The following is a 20,253-nucleotide window of genomic DNA, read 5'->3' on the forward strand; positions in this document are numbered from 1 at the left end:
AAGTACTATTCTTCATATCATGAAGATAAAAAATGTCAACATGAAAGTAGAATAGCAATTACTAGAGATTGGAATGCTCTGTAATTGGGGAAGTTGAAAAAAAGGAGGCTGGATTTCATCCATGCACAATGTATGCATGTATGGAATCTCATTAATATATACAGTAAATATATGTCAATAAAAAAGAAAATATAGAGTTTAAAATATATTCAGGAAGGTCTGTTTGACCAAGAATAGTAGCTAGTAAGATAGAGATCGGAATAAGAAATGTCAGATTCAGGGGGACTAGAAGAAAGAAGACCTTAAAGAAAAGGAATTAATGATGATTTTTTTCTTTTTTATAAGACATTTATAAAATGTATACTGAAAACTATGATTTCTGTTATTTTGATGGAATACACAAGCTAAAATTCTGTAACAAAATTTAAAAACTTTTGGTTTAATATATATTTTGCCAATGAATAAATTTATAGATAGTCTTATAAGAATGGAAAAAAATTGTCAGAGAATAATGAAAAAGTAAAAGTGTATATTTAGAGAGAAATGTTTTTTCCTACTATATCCTAGACATTTAATTCAATTTACCACCTGGAACTGAAAAATAAGCTTGATATGCAATATGGTGAATGGTTGAAATGACTATATTCAACCTTAGATCAAGTATTGAGCATCATGCTAAGAGACACTAAACAAACCAGAAAAAAAAAAGAAAATTAAAGTATTACCCAATAGAGTCAAAACTAAGAATATTTATTTGGATTAAATCAGGGTGCATAAAATGGAGGAAAAATACTTCCCTGTAATTATGGGGTTATGGGCTGGTTTTCAGGAGGACCTGGAATTAGATTACACACTTCACATTGTCTACAAAGTCACATTCATACACTCAAAAAAAAATTATCTTGCTGCTTTAATTATAATAGGCACATGGCAAAAGCAAGGGCAAATATCTTGAGGAAGAAAATAGTATAAACTCAGAGCTTAAATAATTACATTTTTTAAAAAATTGGAAAGTTCTCAAAGTCATGAATTATAAAATCACACAAATTTTCTTGTATAAAAATAGATGAATAATTCATGCAGTGATGCCAGATTTGGAAATATTTCAGATACAAAAATCATATATCATAGATTCTTACATCATTACTATTGTTGTTTAAAAGAAATTAAAATTTAGTTATGACATGAGAGTGTCAAAAAGACCACATTTCTTTAAAATAACCAATAAAACTTTCTAAAACTCCAAAATTTAGATAATCTATCAATACAAATAATATATAAAATTAAATTTGATAAGCTTGAGTGGTAGATTTGACACATTTGAAGAGAAGAGTGAATAAAGTCGGAAGGGATCTAGAGAAATGAAGCAAAATGCAAACCAGAGAAATGTAAAAATGGAAATTATTGAAGAAGAAGTGAAGATGTTTGGCAGATACGGTGAGAAGGACCAATATAAGGGTAATAAAACTTTTAGTAAATAATGCTGGTATAATAAATATACATTTTAATAAAAGAGATATCTTAATGGATACATGTAGGGATTCTGATAATGGAAATGTACTGGAAAGCATCCCCCTGGTGAGAAAGCACTCAGGGTTTGGGGGTGGGGGTAACAGGCACCCTATTTTCCACCCTTATAATACCCTGTAATCTCTTTTAGGATCTAATAATATAACTAATATATGTGCTATGTCTAGCTGGTATGGCAATGCCCTGAGATGCCTCCGTGTTAGAGTCTCATCAAGCCTCAACCTTGATTGCAGGCACATAGCTCCTGGGATTAGAAGAAGAACTTGTTTGCTATATAACTACAATGTTTCACCAAGCTCCAATGCTCCTGGAGCTGCCCACCTAACAGTAAATTCAGAAAATGGACTTTCTTGAGAACTTCATGAAGCTCCTAACATTGTATATTGTAATTGTGAAATGTAATTGCAGAAATAAGCAACCTTACTGATACTCTAAGCAATAATGTGGTTATGGTACTAATGATCTAATAATGTAACCTATAAATAAATGTGGCCACTTGGACAAGAAGCCATTCTGCCACCTTCCCTGCTCTTCACCTTGTCCCTGTGTCTCATTATTATTATTTCTTTACAGATACACAAAGTATACAAAAATCCTAGGTCACCAGAAAAATATAAACCAATATGTATTTCATGTATGGTAGAACTGTACACTATCAAAGCTATAAAGATTATTTTCAAGGCAGCAAGTGAAAAACTGGTAAAAAAGACTTTTGCATGTAATAACACTATCAGCACCAGTGGACAGTAGTTACCAAGAAAGAAACAAATGTTTTAACTAGCATTCCATTTAAAAAGTATAAAATCCATTTCAAAAATATATAAAAATATTCTTTTTAATATTATTTTTTAACTAAAAAAACTTTAAGATAGAGAAAATTACTCCAAGAAAAAAATATTAGGGAAGAATAAAAAAATAAGGAATAGAGAAACACAGTATATGAGCACAAGTATATCTAAACAGATGGGCTGAACATGTTGAGCTCAAAAATTAGGTAATAATAACATATGAATTAAAATATAAATATATAATTGTTTAGTTATTTGAATTAAAGTATCTTAATTTCTTAATCTAAAAAACATAAAGATAATATACAGGAAGTTCAAAATATAAAGGTGTGAATGCTACATACAACTGAATGCTACATAACATTATTAAAATTTTCCTTACCTAATTGACTTTTTATTCTCTTGGAGTTAATCATTACTTACTTTCTTATAAATACAACTAGATTTCCCTATAATCATCACAAGTGTAACTTGTGATTTTAGTCTTTTTCGAATGGGGGAGGGTGTTATGAGAGATTGAACCCAAGATTTCACCCATGTTAGAGACGCACTCTCCAATTGAGCTACATTTTTGCCCTTTAAAAAAATTGTTTTGAGATAAAATCTTATTTCATTGTCCAGGCTGATCTTAAACTTGTGATTCTCCTGCCTCAACTTTCCAAGTAGCTGGGGTTACAGGCACCTTGGTCAGTTCCGTTCTCTTGTTATCCAATGCATTGGGAATTCTACTATTTTCACCATTTAAGGAAATGCAATTTGTCAGAAGGCTGAGGCAGAAGGATTACAATTTTGAGGAGGGCCTGAGAAACTCAGGGGGACCCTCTTAAAGTTTTAAAGTGCTAGGTTTGTAGCTCAGTGGCAGAACACCCTGGGTTCAATCCCCTCGTGGAAGGAAGGAAAACTTGGTCCAATGCAGGGTCGACAGTAGATTGGATGTGTTTCAGCAAAACTCATAAATCATTTCAGCAAAACTCAAAAATCCTAATACCCACTATGATTATGTTAGAAGGTGGATAATTTGGGAGATAAATTGATCATGAAACTGGATCACTGAAGGCAGGAATGAAATTCCACCATGTGGAGATAGGAGGAGACAGCAGTTTGAAGCATAGAAGAGGATCCTCCCAAGAACTTAATCATGCTGGCAGCTGGATTTCAGACTTCTAGTATCAAGAACCAAAAGAAGCATATTTCTATTGTTTATAAACCTTCCAGTCTATGATGTTTTGATATACATAGAAATATACCATAAATAAACACTAAAATAGAGACTTTAGATGTTTTGTTTTTCGGTGCATCTTCTATATCATTTGCCTATCTATTTTCCACGAATTTCCATGGATCCTCCTTTTCTGAAGATTTTTCCATCTCTTCCTTGTTCACAATCCCCTAATTCCTCTATCTCCTTGTACATTTTCTTATTTTTGTCACATACATTTTACAATATATTATGAAGAAAGTTATGTTTGATTTGAATTTCCTAGAAATAGTGTAAGAGGTATATTATTTGTTTGCCTGTGGAGTTACTTGAATGAGTACTTGCAATAGAAGGGAAATAAGCAAGCTAGAGAAGTACAAAAAAGTTAAGCTAGCATGACATTTTAGCGAGAGTTTGATACCTTGGAGTACCACAGTTGGCCTAACTTTAAGGCATAGTAACTAACGTTTTGTAATTCCATGTCAGACTGCCAAAGACTGAAGGTTACCTCTTTGACAGGGTGGCAACATATTTAAAACAAGAATAATTCTCAAAGAGGATGCACCAGAAGAAAGAGAATCATTAGAAGGCAACACTCATAGCACCTGCTGTGTAGATATAGCTGGCAGAAAAGACAACCATGATAAATTGCTGCCGGCACCCATTTAAATCTGCTCAGTTGAACTTAATTTTCACATTCATAATTCATCTACTTGTAGATTCTCCAAGATTCTGGTTGGGTAGATTTCTAGGAAAAAAATACAAGAGACAGGATGACAGGATTAATAGAATATTCCATTCCTGCAGTTGATTAAGCCAACTGACACCCAAAACTATAGACTGTTTTTTTTTTTACCTTGGATAGGAGCACTTTTGCTATAGTTAGTTGGCCAAGAGGAGAAAACCAAATCTACATTATTGAGAATTATGACCCCTGAATCAAAGTATCTTATCATGTTGTGACTGTTACCCTTGTAGGTTTTAGTTGTAACCAGACAAAAGAGTCACAAAAGTCCTTTCATTTGATTATAAGGGTCTCAATGCATTCCTTCTTTTCCCCTGTTATGTATGTAATAACCAGTTGACTTTCTTATGATATTTGGGATTATATTCTTTTCTGCCAGTATGATAACTGTCTCCTTTGTAGCCTAGTAGCAGTACTTCCTTCTACCTACATTTTCACAATGGAAAACAGAACCTGGACTCTCACACAATTTTTGAAGTTAAAGAAATATAATCCTTTGTTACAAAAACAACAGAGAAAATAATCCCAATGTCTTAGTTTAAGGAACTGAAAGTGTATTCTTGCCACTGTTATTAATATATGGATGGTGAAAGAAGCTTGATATTAACAGTGAGAGAGAATATAACTTGGTTTGTAATGGATTAAATCTGTAGATATTCAAGAGGAGATCTTAGGTTAGAAGTTGGATATGGAGACATGAGCATCGGGAAGACACAGGGATGAAGTTATGAACATGAAAATATTGTTTATATGGCATACAGCCATTGAACTGTTTTCAAACTTATTGGTTACCGATTAATAAACTTGAACTCAGTGTAATGGGTCATGATAGCCATATACAAATGAAATAGATATCTGAGGCCCATCTCTCATCTTGAAACGATAGTATTTTGCCTCTCTGAATTGAAACACATTTGGGGAAATCTCTAGTTTTCCTGACTGTTGTGCTGCAGCCCACAAGACAATTCAAAGGTTGAGAAAATGTTTGATCTCCTATCTCACAACAATCAGAAAATCTTGAATGTTCTACTTTCAAAATATGGTCAGAATCCTGCCATTGTTTGTAATTCTCCTCTACTGATTTAAGTAAATTTCATCCATAGATCACATTTTTAGCACGCATTATGAAACAGTTCTCGCTGTTTCCATGTGGTCTTCACAAGGGCATTTCTACATGCAGAATAAAACACACATATTCATGAGTTCTGATTCTTGGTGTTGATATAAAATCCTTACAGAAACAATCATATCAATGTAAACCATCATCATTCTTTTAAATTAAGTAACAAGGTTAAAAATGCAGTTGAATCTTTCTCTAACACTGTCTTCAATTAGGTTTATTACTACTTTATGGAAAACCTTACTATTAATTTAAAGCTTGTTGTAAATATAATATTATTTATTTTCTTAGTTTGTCATTTATTTTCAGTTTTTATAAGGCAATAGGTTTCCTTAAAATAAAGTTTAAAAAATAGTAGAAATATGGACAGAGAAAAGACTAGTCATGCATCATGTTTTACCTTATAAAAGAGTGTTGCCAGTTATTTAAAAAAAATAGGCAGTGACACAAAGAAGATTTTACAATGCAATATTCCATGAAATGTTTTTAAAATTCACCAGATATTTTTTTTATTATCAAATAGTGTTGTGATCTACGGTGGCAATTAAAAGTAGTGACTCATGTTTATTTTTGGTAATTTATAAAATCCATGGCTTTATATGTTAGAAGATGGTTGTCCAAGAGTAAGAAGGTAACTTTTGATATATTTATGAATTATAATAAATCCATTTTTATGTAGGACTATGTTCCATGTAGAACTAAGAGATGATGGTCCTATTCTATGAAAAACCAGCAAAAATAAGCACTTTGTTTGAAAATGGAGTCCACAGCAAAGGATTCATGAATATCTACATATAATTTCCATAAATTATAATAGCTAGCTGGCTCCTGATAGTTAAACCAATATACATGGATGAGTTTCTCCATTCATTTCTATTTGTTTTTATGATTTCTGACCCACCCTCTTAACATGAAAAAAATCTCAACAAATTTAAAGCACTCCCCATTATAACCTTCCACAGTAGTCAGTCTGGAAATGGACATCAAACTCAAGCAAATAATTTGGAATTTATCTTTATGAATTTGTACCTTGTAGTGGGTAATTACTGCAATTCATGGATAATTGAATGAGAATCACAGACCTATTGACTTACTGAATATTTCATGAACAAATTAAAAAGAGTTTGCTATTTTGCTATAAAATTACCAAAATCTTTATAATATATTAAAAAGAGTCTCTAAAGTTTTTAAAAAAGCAGCAAGAAGATTATTTGGAGTCAACACAAGTAAAACAACTGTGATCATTGGCTATCATATTGTATTACAGTTTCAATTAAAAAAAAACAAATACAAAGCAATTTTTGGCTAGCCTTATGGTTATTTAATTACCAGTGTCACTCATGTTTTATGACTTATTTATTTTCATTAAATAGGTTTCTAATATTCTTCCTCATAGCAGGATTCTGCAGAATTTTGTCCCAAATTAGATAATTTTCTTTTTCTAATATCCTACAATTAAGAAATATGAAAAAGAATTAAAGTTTTCTATGATTGTATGTCCAATTTGATCAAGCACTGAGTTTGGTGGCTGTATTATTTTGGTTTGAGGCTTTTTAGTCTTATTTGGCAGATAGGCATATCAATTGAATAGACCCATCTGTTGTCCCACCAATTAGTTGGCTTGCATCTAGATGAACCAGGCACATTTCCAAAGTGAGAAGAGTCTTCTGTGGGAGGCCTTGATTATGAAAATAAGATTTGGCTTCCAAGTGAAATGCCAACTGAATCTAAGCCATAAGCCTGTGCATTCATTCATGGCATTTGGGGGCTTTTCTGAAACATACACCGTTTATTCAAAGTAAAAAGTTTATTTGTCAGAATAAAATTGCCTTCACCTTTGCTTTGAGTTATTTGTGGTGTTTTAAAACACCTAAATCACGGTCAATAAAGTGAGTATTATTATTAGATTTACTTAAGAGCTCTGCTAAAATTCAACGTTATTATTTAACTATTTATACAAGCATTTCAGCAGAATATTTTCATTAGGGTTAAAAAAATTGGTGAATCTTAAGATCAGAATTGAAAACCAGAATTGAAAACCTAAGATCAGAATTGAAAACTGGTTTTCAATTTCTCCTCTTGTAGATAGATAGGTGGTCACCATCTATCTACAACAGGAGAAATATCTATTTCTTTACACACACAAAAGTCTCTGTTAATTCATTAGGATACTGAAAGATTTTCCTTTTCCTTTTTAATGCTAAAGGTATAAATATCAATATGACTGTTCATTATTAGACAGTATTTTAAACTTGTATACATTTTATATATTTCAGAAAGTTAATTCATTCATTTATAGAAGAAGTACTTACTAATAACTAACTTTTCACTAACATAAAGACTATTATCTATATACCTTATCATTTTTGCTCAGCTGAGAATACCTGATTAGCCATTTTATGTATTTCTTCACAAACCACCTTAATATCAATATTCTCATTCTCTCTCCCACTCCACTGCCCCCATCTTATTTTTCTTACCTAAAAAGTTTTAGTAATGTTTTAACTCAAATATAAATTTTCTCATTCCTACATCTATTCAAGTGCAGATTTTTTTGGAAAAAAAAATTACATATCCTCATGGATTGAATTTATTTTAAACTATCAAATAGACTCAATACTACTACTCAACTTGTAGGGATTTCATCGAATGTTTACATTTACTTCATTTAAAAATAATGTTTTCTACATATTCTTATGTTTCTTGATTTTTTCCTCTCTGAAATGACTGACTAGATATGTACTTATCTCTCTAGAAAAAGTTCTCCCTAAAAGACTCATTTATTCCTATGATTAAAAATACCAATTAAATGCTAGACATTTCCAACTATTTTTTCTTTAATCTAGACCTCTCCCTTACTAATTAATTAGTATAATCAATTGCCTACTTAACTTCACTTAGTTATTTCATATGAAGGTCAAAATGAACTCAAAACACCATTTAGTGTTTTCAACACAACCTGAAATCTTTTTTTTTTCTTCACGGAAGCATTATGTGTTCACATTGTCAAGCCATCTAAAAGTCATCACTGACTTTTCTGTTTTCTTTTACCTATAACTTTCTATTTTTTTTCTCTCCCAAGTGTGTATTTGGCATATATATAAGGCAAGTTTTTGTTGGAAACACAAACGTGAGGTGTGTGTGTGTATGTGTGTGTGTGTGTGTGTGTGTGTTTGAGTGATGAAATGTAAGTTTAAAACACAGTAATATGGAGAAAATTTCCTTTTTTTAGAATATTCAATTTTGTGCTCTGAATTTGTAAGACATTAATATTTTAGAATGCAATGCTTTATTTTTTATCATATGGATTGTATTTATTTCTCTTAAAATAAAGTATACAACGTTATTTGGCCACTTCAGAGTGATGTGTTTATGGATTCACTTGATTGAATACATCTAAGCCACAAAATACATAACAGTGGCTTTATATATTCATAACATCTTTATGAGAAATTCTAAAAAAATAAGATATCAAAATATAACAAGATTCTTACTCTAACCAATGAACATAGTGTGCCAGAACTGAAGAATTCAATAAACTAATCTTGTTTACATAAAAGTATTTTTAAAAAGGAGAAAATAATATATTTGGAGTAAAATTGGAACCAGACTATATTCAAATCAAAAGTTCTTAAGAAAGACAAATCTACCTGTTAATATCTAATGAAATAATGTGCATAGTTTTCCCTTTTAACACAATTATAATAGTCTTCTTTGCCTTTATAAAATAAGTATTTCAAGTCACAACAAGGTTCACTAAAATTATGAAGTCATGAAAGACATTAGTATCAAAGCACATGTTCTGCAAATGCCACCAACAGAGAAATCACTAGATGACTGAAAAAAGGAGACGTGCACACACAGAGCTCTTCTAATAACCTATGTGAATTTTCTCCAAGAAATTAGACTAGAAGATACGTCTATGTACACAAACTCCTGAAATGTGCATGTATAGTAAAGGCATTGAATTACAAGATTCAAATAAAAATAAAAACTATTTTATTGGATATAAACATATTCGGTGATTAAAATTAATTTAGAGAAACTATTACTAAATACAATACCTGTTATTATATTCCTTTATAATAATATATCCTGTGTCTGATATAATCAAAATGAAATATGCTAACAAATGAACACCTGTCATAATAGTTTATTCTTGACATAAATTTAATTCTTTATATGCCAACCTTAAATTAAGTGATTTTTTTTGCCTCTAATCATCCATTTCTTGGTGCTTCTGGCAAAGATAAAACTTTGACATAAGAATCATTTAATGAGCATTTTATAAAAATATTTCCTATTAATAATTCAAACTATTTCCCCCCATAGTATACCTAATATTATCAGATTTAAAATCCTAGACTCCAAATCCTCCAAATTTCATTTCTCTATACTGTTGCTTTTTTCCTTTCTATGATAATCATTCATTAGTTCCATAAATATATCTAGGCTTTTTAAACAGACACCAACATATACACACTCATACACTCTTTAAAAGAAATGACTCAAAATATTTACAATGTCTCTGTTGTTTAAAATGAGGAGTTATGAATGATTTTGTTTATATTTTCATTATGTGTATAACTTTGATATCAGATCATGGATGGTTTCATCATAAGAAAAATGTTAATAGTTGATATTTCATTTTCAACTCCTTCAGGAAAAAGCACTTGGTTATTAGTATGTAACAAACATTTTATCAATTAAAACAGTAATTTGCAAATATTTTGCATGGTGGAACACCTCCAGAATGATGTTTTGAGAAAACACCAGGTAAACATGGCTGCTTAAGACCAAGAGCATTCACACAGTGAGCTGGTGTCTCAAACCTTGGCGCATTGGTAACCTGAACATCAGTTTGTTGTACTTTGGTAGGAAAGTTGGGCATGGTTTAAGACATATTATACATTATACATATTATATAATTATATTATACAATTATAATTATTCTTAGGACCATTACAACTATATTTTTGAGGATACTGATTTTCTTTTTTGCTTGTTTGATTAGGTTTTCAACATTAACTTAAAAAGGAAGAAATAACAGTTGAGAATTTATCTTTACAAATGTTGAATATAATACCATATCCCTTAGTGGTGTCTTTTAACTTTTCCTTTTTTATGTGAATATATTTTTTCATCAAAAATATCATTTCTCATTTAATGCTAAAGATTATTATACAAATATATTCTTACCTCTTGGCTTGTTCTAAAGTTAAAATCTTATTCTATGCCAAATAATTACCTTTCAAATACATTAATTCATTTTATATTGTGCTTGTTTGCAAAGAAGTGTTTGCATACAATTCAAGAATACCCCATAAATATAGGATTCTAAGTCATCATTATGCATTATGTGTGTTTAAACATAAATATTTGAAAATTTTAACCATTCAACATTAGCATTGGTACATAATTCAAATAATAAATGAACCTATTCCTTAAAATAAGTTAATCACATTAAACTAAACTAGAACTGAATTAGAGAATCAATTTTCTACATTGTAATAACTCTACTCTGTAAGGTTATGTTTTTGAATGGCCTTTCTTTATCTCTACCTCCTATTCAAGTTACCATTTATTTAACTTTTTTTTTAAAGAAAGAGTGAGAGAGAGAGAGAGAGAGGGAGAGAGAGAGAGAGGGAGAGAGAGAGAATTTTTTAATATTTATTTTTTAGTTTTCGGCAGACACAACATCTTTGTATGTGGTGCTGAGGATCGAACCCGGGCTGCATGCATGCCAGGTGAGCGCGCTATCGCTTGAGCCACATCCCCAGCCCTATTTAAATTTCTTTATGCTAAAAAAATAAAGAAAAAACACTTTTTAAACTTCATGGCCATGAATTTATTCTTCAATGCTGTAATAATGATTTCTCTTTGCAACTCTGAAGGAGGTTAGGGATAATGCTAAGTTAATGATTGATTCAGTCTGTTTTCTTAGCTTCCACCAAAAAACTAATTTACTATTTTTTTTCACTTAATGCTGTGTTTTCTACAGGCTTCTTTTTCAGTATATCTCTGGAGTCTTTGGACTTCTTATGTGAAAGACTCTCAAACCTATAGCTCTCAGTAAGGTCTCTATGTGTGTACTTCCTTTTTCTGCCACCAAACTCTAAACCAGTATATGGCTATTCTTGAATCTACAGTATATTTCAACTATGGTAGGCACAAAACTAAGTTAATTACCTTTTATCAGCATTTCAATTTGTTTGTTGAGAAATTTATGCTATCTTTGCTCCACTTCTATTATCTCTCACACCCAGTGAGTCACGAACTCTCCAAAATTCTACTTTCAAAATAGTGTCTAAATCCATTCTTTATCTTTCATCCTTCCCAATCCCACCACCATTATTATGTTGGTTAAGACACTTATCATCTGTTTTCAAGAATTTTATAGGTCTCCTGAATTCTCTATGAATAGATATTTAGAGTTACAGTATTATCATCTGCATTTTTGCCAAAGTTTTTTACTGAGATACAGTTCTAATAAGAATATTTTGCTTAAGACACAGTTATGAATTCTTATTGCCTACAAATGAAAGTTTAATCTGTGTGTGATGGCATACAAGTTTGAAATCAATACTTAATCAATTTATCATTTAAGGCTAGTTCTTCTTTCTCCTAGTAATGGCCATTTTGTAGTTTTCTTTCTACACAGAGCACCAAATGGGTCTCAGAAATTCCTTTCTTTCATCCACAGATGTCTGTGATCCACAATTTTCCAATAAAGTGATACAGTCAGGCTCTAAAAATTAAAATAGTTATGCACAATCACAGAAGAGTTGAAAATAGTGCAATGATAATGCAGGAGCCCAGTTACATTGGCTGTATGGAGTTATAAAGACACCCCAGGGAGCATCCTCAGTGGCTTGTTTTCCTGGTGCCCATAATCCCTTGTTTCTGCCTGGCTTTATAAAACTAATTTTTCAACCATTTAATTGATTCTGTGAAATATTAGGTAACAAGCCAGAGAAATTATTTTTCTTTCTTTTTGCTATTGGAATTAAGGATTGAACCTGTGGGCATTTGACTACTGAGCTATATCTCCGGGTCTTTTTGTTTTACTTTTTATTTTAAGACAGAATGTTGCTAAATTGCTTAGGGTCTCACTAAGTTGCTGAAAGTGGCTTTGAACTTGTGATTCTCATACCTTCACCTCTCAAATTGCTGGGATTACAGGCATGTGCCACTGCTCCTGGCTGGAATTTATCTTCATTTAAGTTAACAAAATCTGAGAAGACCTTCTGCTTTCCAGCATTGTGGAGCAGAAAGAACATTTGAAGGACTCCCCTGCTACTGACAAATCACTCAAATCCCCACTAGAACTTGTATGTGAAGCATTCCCAGTACCCTCCAGCCAACTCAGCATCAGCTACTTCTGTGACTGGGTCCAGATTAAGTTCCTCCCAAGACATATTTCATTGGATCCACTCTCAAGAGAACTCTGCCAGGTTTTCCTGCCCCTTCTACAGCACTGTACAGTGCCAAGGCCTTAAGATTTCCATATAACTGCCAGAGAGAGTGCCAGCAAAGCAGAATAAGCCACAAACTCTGTGTGGTGCCTCTACCAGCTGATAATGCACAAGAAAAAAATAACTATTTGATACTAGAGCCCCCCCCCCTTTTTTGTGTGAAGGTAGGAGTTGAAGAAGCTGTTCTAAGATCTGTTCTGCTGGTAAGTGACTGATAACATCTGGATCAGTCCCTGAGTTCAGAGACTCAGCTGCAACTGAGTGAAAAACAGACAATGACATCTAGAAGAATTGCAGTGAGGTGCAAGCCACATTGAACTCTCTGAAGTGAATGCTAGTTGAACTAAGAAACTGCTAAACCAAACCTGTAATGGGATGGGCTATTTGGGCATCTCTGTCATTTTGCCTCTTGCTGTTACTTTAATTCTGTGTTGTCTTTCAAAGTCCAGATACTTTACTTTTTTTTAAATTAATTTTTCTTTTTTGTATTTTTTTAAATATATGACAGCAATGGGAAGAATTACAATTCTTATTACACATGTAGGGAACAATTTTCATATCTCTGTATATAAAGTATGCTCATGCCAATTTATACCTTTATACATGTACTTTATTGTTTTATTTTTGCATTACAATTCTTAATACACATATATGCCACAATTTTTCATATCTCTATTTGTGTATAAAGTATGTTGACACCCAATTAAAGTCTTCATACATGTACTTTGTCTAATGATGTCCATCACATTCCACCATTCTTGCTAATCCCCTGCCCCCTCCCTTACCGTCCCACCCTTCTTCCCTATCTATAATTCATCTATTCCTCCCATGCTCTCCCTCCCTACCCTACTATGAGTCAACCTTCTTATATCAGAGAAAACATTTGGCATTTGTTTTTTTGGGATTGGCTGCCTTCACTTAGCATTATCTTCTCCAACGTCATCCATTTACCTGTAAATGCCATGATTTTGTTCTTTTTTAATGCCGAGTAGAATTCCATTGTATATATGCCACATTTTTTTATCCATTCATCCACTTATGGACATCTAGGTTGGCTCCACAGTTTAGCTATTGTAAATTGTGCTGCTATAAACATTGATGTGGCTGTGTCCCTATAGGATCTAGGAATTAAACCAGAGACTGCGTCTAATAGAAGAAAAAATAGGCCCTAATCTTCATCATGTGGGATTAGGCTCCAACTTCCTTAATAAGACTCCTATAGTGCAAGAATTAAAACCAAGAACCAATAAATGGTGTGGACTCAAACTAAAAAGTTTCTTCTCCGCAAAAGAAACAAACTTTGATGTGAACAGAGAACCTACATCTTGGGAACAAATTTTTACCCCTCCCATATCAGATAGAGCACTAATCTGTAGGGAATATAAGACTCAAAAAGCTAAACACTGAAAAAACAAATAACTCAGTCAACAAATGGGCTAAGGACCTGAACAACACTTCTCAGAAGAGGATATACAATCAATCAACAAATATATGAATAAATGCTCATCATCTCTAGAAGTCAGAGAAATGAAAATCAAAACTACTCTAAGATATCATCTCAATCCAGTCAGAATGGCAGCTATTATGAAGACAAACAACAATAATTGTTGGTAAGGATGTGGGGAAAAAAGCACACTCATACATTGCTGGTGAGACTGCTAATTGGTGCAGCCAATTTGGAAAGCAGTATGGAGATTCCTTGGAAATCTGGGAATGGAACCACCATTTGACCCAGCTATTCCTCTCTTGTACTATACCCAAAGGATTTAAAAACAACTTACTACAGGCACACAGCCAGCTACTTTTAAATAATTCACATTGCCCTGATTTGGGGCAACAGTGGTTCCCTAGTTTAGAAATAGGCCTTTGGTTGTACCAAATTGAACTTGTTGAAAATGATTGCTACCAAATATTCTTAGATCACATTAACAGAGCTATTATTGCCCAGAATGCTATCCTCTTAATCCTGCTAATAGAAGCCTTGTTCTTTCTTGGTTCTTCCCACTTGAGTGGGCTCCCCAATATCTCACCAGGTGGACCTTTAAAAAAATGTACCAGCCATTTCTTCTGGGTCCTCCACTGATTAGAAAAAGGACACATGGCTCCAGAGTAGCTGGTTAACCCCGCATTACAGTTAATCTTGACTAGAACAGAATAAACATTAAGCAAAAAACTTGACTGAAATAAATAACTTCTATAATAGAAGAATCATGCAGACTCTAGAGGGTTTTGTTCTAGTAGCCCAAGGAACATGGAAATGCAATTCATTTCTTTTTGTGTGTGATGCTAGGGAACACACCTGGGGTTTCACCCATGCTAGGCAAGCACTACACCACTGAGCTACATCCCCAGCCTCCTTTCTAAATCTGACTCAGATTGTCACTACTTTGGGGAACTGCTTAGATTATTGGGTCTGCTTCTGGGGGTAAGCATATTTTGTTTAGCATGTCATTAGTATTCCAACTGTCTGGTTCATCTAGGACCAGAGTAATCCATATAAACAATGTTCTGAAACTAGCTTGCCCCTCCTAAAAAGTTATATATTGTAATTATTGGCATACAATAAGGTATTCCTGGAGGAGAGGCCCCATACTATGTGCTCCATAATTGTATCTTTAACAATAACTGTGGGAAAGCATTCTCTTTATAGCTGGATTCTAGATTTTCCCAATAAATTTTAATAAGAAACTATATTGTTCTCAATTGCCCCTCTTCTATATTTACCAGTGATACATTCCAGATATGTATGAGTATGTGCATAAATGTGTGTGTGTGTGTATATACATATATATATATATATATATTATATAATTTATTCATATGTAAGTACTTATTCCTCTTGCTCTGTTTGTCCCATCCTCAGTGTGGCTTCATAATGTAAATAAGTGCTCACTGTCAAAGAAATTACATGCTTTACATGTCTATATAATATCTATGTATGCATAATTATCTGTGGCTTTCATTTTTCCTGTTTTTGTTTTTTGAACTATACAATTTTATGGAAAAAAACTATATGTCATATGTGTGTGTGTATGTGTGTGTGTGTGTGTGTGTGTGTGTGTGAGAGAGAGAGAGAGAGAGAGAGAGAGGGAGGGAGGGAGAGAGAGAGAGAGAGAGAGAGAGAGAGAGAGAGAGAGAGAGAAACCATATGCTCTGGTAGCTATTTGAATGAAGGCATTGTCATGGTAGCTATTTGAATTACATAATAAAATATTTTATACATGTTCAATAAATACATTAGATAACAAAATATATTAAGAAATTTCTCAAATACAATCTTTTGAAAAATCTATATAAGTAGGAAATCATTAAATGTGGCCTGTCAGGATGTACAATAAAAACAGTGAAAAAAGGCAACATATTTAGTCAGTGTTACACATTCTACTTCCCTAAAAATTTACAGTGAAAATACTGGGATGTTTACACATTTAAGAAAACTGTTTTATGAAATCTGAATTAATGTTTTATTTACAAAGGAAGGAAGCATCAACAGCCATTTATCCCCTACTTCTTCCTTCCATTCAATATCTATTTGGTAGATATTGAACATAAAATAATGTAGAACTAACCACAATTATCATATCAGAATCCCTTAACTTCCCTTGTACAACTGGTCTTTTGACCACATTATGATATTTTGCTTTTATTATTGTTAAATCTTTTCTTTCACAAAATATATTGCAAATTTTTGTTTACTTAACTATTTTCTAAATCAAACTCAATGCAAATATTGATATGTATATATAGAAATGTGTATTTGAAATTAATGTATATAACTGATATAAAGCAGATGACTGACATATTTTATCTTTCAAAAAGTAAATGAATATTCATCTGTTATAGCACAATTTATCTTTGCCAATTTTCCTGGATCCAAATTATCATTCTTTAGAGTCTTCTTAATTATATGCTTTACACATTTTTTGTGAAATGAAAAATAAAAACAAATACCTTGGAGTGGAAACTGGTTAAACAGTGAATAAGTATACAATCTATAGGTTAACAGATCTAAGACTTACTTGTTTTTAAGCAACCCATTATATTCATTATTTCATTATTCAATATCTTTATTTATACATTCATTATTCAACATATGCTAGTGGAGGAAAAAGTAATATCAACTTGAAATCATTTAGACAAACTGAAAAAGGCATTGCCAATTCTCTACCTTGTTAATGTTATTTTTCTAATACTAATAATCACATATAGATATCAACAAAGAGAATACAAAGAACTTTGATTGAATGTGCTTATCCATAAAATATTCATAATCTACTAATGTATAAACTGCTGTAGAATCTTGATTTTAAAATAATTTTTTATTTCCAGTTATATGCTAAACCCTCTTTTTGAATATATAGCTATTTAAAAACTTGGGAAATATAATGTAGCAACTAACTAATTTTGGAAAAATTCATAACAGCAAATTTTAAATATATAAACACACTCATGAAAAATACTATTGGAGAACAAAGCAATGTGCCACCATATCTGCTAATTTATGAAGATGATGTGATAATGAGCGAAGATTTAGTTTTAAATTTCTCATCTATTTCATTCCACTTTTTGTGTGGTAATAACTTTTCATCATTCAAAAACTTTTGATTGCTTTGTTTTATTTTTATTATTTACAAATTCAAGCTAAAATATAAAAAGGTGAGCAATAAGATATTTGTCTTTTCTAAACCTATTCCTTCTTATTGTGCCATGATGTCTGAGATAATACTAGTAGATACTACAGTGTCAAATGCCCTCAGTCAACTCCTGGGCTAGAACCTCTTTCTGTGAAGCAAGTTGCTTAGCCTTGGTTGGTAGGAGCTTTTGATTGATAGCTGCTTTTGACTCCCACTACATAGTTCACACTGCACGTTTTGTCACAAGGAAACACTAAATATTTTCATAGGGAAAGGTCCCTTTAGAAAGATTCTTTATTTCTAGGTGCAAGTGTATCCCTAGTGTCAACATTATAAATTTATCCCTTTACCTGAAATAGGAGGAAGGGCTATTCTGAAGAAAGCAAATGGGGTTAGGCACTGCCTTTCAATGAGAGCAGGAGCCACTCTCTGAAACTTTTCTGAGACTCAACCCAATCAAATATGGACTGTTGGAGTGACACTTTTTTTTTCTGTTTAATCTAAAACTAACCAATACCATCATATTCAAAATTATGTGTGATCTCTCCAATAATATATTTTCTACAGGATCAGATCAAGGTCCCCCTAAGTTCAAAACCTCTTAAATGTAAATTATTTTATTCCTCTCAGAATAAAAGCAAAGCCCTTCCCTGTTCTATAAGACCCTCCAAGACATCGCATGTGGTAACAACTCTTGACTATATCGCTATAATTCTCACTTGAACACTCTGCCTCAGCCACATTTTCTGATTTCTTCCTATTTCTTTAAAACACTAGGGCCCACTCCAAGTCATGGATTTTTCTCAGCTGCCATCTCTCATGTAGAATGAGTTCTCTCCCAGGTATTCACAGGCCCGTCTTTCCCAGTTTATCCCACTCATGGAAGTCTTATTTTTTCAACAAAGCACATTCCAATCATCTTATTTACAAAAATAATGTGCCACTTGGCAAGGCATATGCCTGTACCTGTGCTTTGTAACCTCTGTATCTTTTTTCATTTTCCCCATAGCAATCATAACCTTTTTAACTACCATAAAATGTACTTTTTGCTTGTATAATTTGTCCTTCTTTGTCAATCTAATACTAAAATTTAATTTCCAGAAGATCAGAAAAAATGTTTATCTTATCCACTAATATATCAAATCATTAATCACAGTTTGTGAAACACAGGAGACAATGAGTAAAAATTTGTTGTTGAGCAAATCAAATCTTTTGTCTTATTTTGTATTTTTCAAAACGTGATCATCTCAGTTTACTATTTTTACTATAAATTAAACATTACCTGTTTCTTTCATGCCATAGTCAAGGGCAGTGTCTATGTTTTTCCTCTAAGAATACACAGATAAATTCAGTTTAATACAGGGCTTATTGTGATTAAAGCACATTCACCTTCCAATTTTTCCTCTTTAGATAATCTCTAATTTCTGTGGGGAAACTTCTCTTTCTTCTCTCTCAGTCCCATAAGTGGTGGGGTCAGGATTCATTCCCAGTTAATCAGGAGTGTGTGCATATGCTCAGGGCCTGAGTTAATCGAAGTCACGGTGCATGGTTCAGGAAAAAGCAAGTGACCCAATTCATGCCAAAGTAACTGAGGCTGAAAAAGAACTAATGAAAAATATGAAATCTAATATACTCGAGTTTCATCAACTCTGGAATTTAAATTCAAACTTCATTGTCTGATTTTATGGTCATTTATCCTCAAATATCTGCTATCTTTTGTATGAATTTTTAAATTTACAATAAAAAGGAATCATTCATTTCTCTCTCTCTCTCTCTCTCTCTCTCTCTCTCTCTCTCTCTCTCTCTCTCTTAGAGCCCATGCTTTTGCCAATACTGTCAACACTGCACCATTGCTGCCTTATTATGACACAAAGCATGAACATACCATAACATCTAGATTCTGTATCAATTAAATTCGGTCCTTTCACTGAAAATATGCAACTATTTGTTCATTCCACTTCTGGACTGGTGTTTCTGAAAATACTTTATTTCTCTTCTGAAATGGACCTTATTTTTTACTTCTGGTCTTTCATTTTCTTTATCAACTACTTTTCTCTTTTAAATGCAGACATTTCTAGTAAGTTCCCCTCTATTTAAATTGATACTCTAGTCATACCAACAGACTTCTTAGTCTACTGCTTCATGAAGAAAATATGAACTTCTTAATTTCTGAAATACAGTAAATAACTTTAAAAAGTCTGCATCCAAATTTTTCTTTCCGTGTCCTATCCTAATGGTACCTCTGTCCTTGCTCAAGGCTAAAATCCCAACTTCAGTATGAACATACCATGAATCCCATTCCTAACTTCTTCATTACAAAGTTCTTCATTACAAATCCCAATGATCAGTAGTTTTCTATCCTTTTAAAATATTTTATCAAAAGTGAATGTTCACCAAAGTTATTGAATTTCTTCTTCTAAGGACTAGAAAAATGAGACTAAACAAAGTTGTGGCTCTGAAACATGTAACTTGATTTTATGAGTAATATACTATTTGATATAGTAATATACTATACCACTTAAAATGGGACATTTCTATGCTTCTTTTATATGAAAGAAACTTAGTTTATCAGATAATTTAATTAACAGTTTAATAAAATAGTAATTAAGAGAGGGTTCCCTGCACAAATGGTTCTTTCTCTGATAACAGGCTAATAGGCATTTTTGAAATGATATTTGGCAAATTGCATTTATAAGCAAAAAGAAAGTTTGAAGACCATGACACAATGTACAAAGAAATTTAATTTAATTAAAAAAACATAAA

At 32.3% G+C, this 20,253-nt stretch overlaps 1 pseudogene; it reads left to right on the plus strand.

Annotated features, from left to right (window-relative positions):
- Positions 1–1,361: 1,361 nt before the first annotated feature.
- Positions 1,362–15,038, plus strand: LOC101973835 (torsin-1A-interacting protein 2 pseudogene; annotated as a pseudogene).
- Positions 15,039–20,253: the final 5,215 nt, after the last annotated feature.

This window comes from Ictidomys tridecemlineatus, chromosome 9, assembly GCF_052094955.1.
Source record: "Ictidomys tridecemlineatus isolate mIctTri1 chromosome 9, mIctTri1.hap1, whole genome shotgun sequence".
Taxonomy (NCBI): Eukaryota; Metazoa; Chordata; class Mammalia; order Rodentia; family Sciuridae; genus Ictidomys; species Ictidomys tridecemlineatus.